This window comes from Mizuhopecten yessoensis, unplaced genomic scaffold (assembly GCF_002113885.1).
Source record: "Mizuhopecten yessoensis strain PY_sf001 unplaced genomic scaffold, ASM211388v2 scaffold1359, whole genome shotgun sequence".
Taxonomy (NCBI): Eukaryota; Metazoa; Mollusca; class Bivalvia; order Pectinida; family Pectinidae; genus Mizuhopecten; species Mizuhopecten yessoensis.
Genome location: NW_018404007.1, coordinates 531,645 through 532,488, shown reverse-complemented (window position 1 = coordinate 532,488; position 844 = coordinate 531,645).

Here is an 844-nt window from a genome sequence, read left to right as displayed (position 1 = left end):
AGGACTGGTATTGTTATGGTAGGATCGGTATGTTTGTGGTAGGACTTGTATGTTTATTGTAGGACTGGTATTGTTATGGTAGGATCGGTATGTTTATTGTAGGACTGGTATTGTTATGGTAGGATTAATATGTTTTCGGTAAGATCAGTATGTTTATGGTACTGTTGGTATTTTCATGGTAGGACAGGTATGTTTATGGTAGGATCGGTATGTTTTTGGTAGGATCGGTTTGTTTTTGGTAGGGCGGGTCTACATATACCAGCTAAATGTGTCCATTTTGTGATTAACATTGATATGAGGACTACCTCCATTGACCCCTGTTGGACATTGGATCCAGCCTTCTGATTGTCAGCCATTAAAAAAATGTCTTCTAACGCCCAATACATCATATCGATGGTCTACCATGACTACGTATGTGTCAGAGCAAGGTGATATTTGCAAATTAACTCCATAGAAGAAACCTGACAAGAGACTATTCAAGCACGCAAGACTGTAGTTAATTTGCCAAATTACTAATGTCTATCATGAGGTCTTGGGGTATGTAGTCATTATAAGGCCTTCACAGCCACTATCTGAGTGTCTTTGGCTTCACATCTCACTAAATGTANTGAGTGAACTGTCTGTGGCTTCACATCTCACTAAAGGTACCAGTATCTGAGTGAGCTGTCTGTGGCTTCACATCTCACTAAAGGTACCAATATCTGAGTGAGCTGTCTGTGGCTTCACATCTCACTAAAGGGGCCAGTATCTGAGTATCTTCAAACGATTGAATAACTAGGAATTTGCTTCTTCGTGATTTGTAAGAATTTGTGTAGCACCTGAACCCGGCTACACATCTCACTAA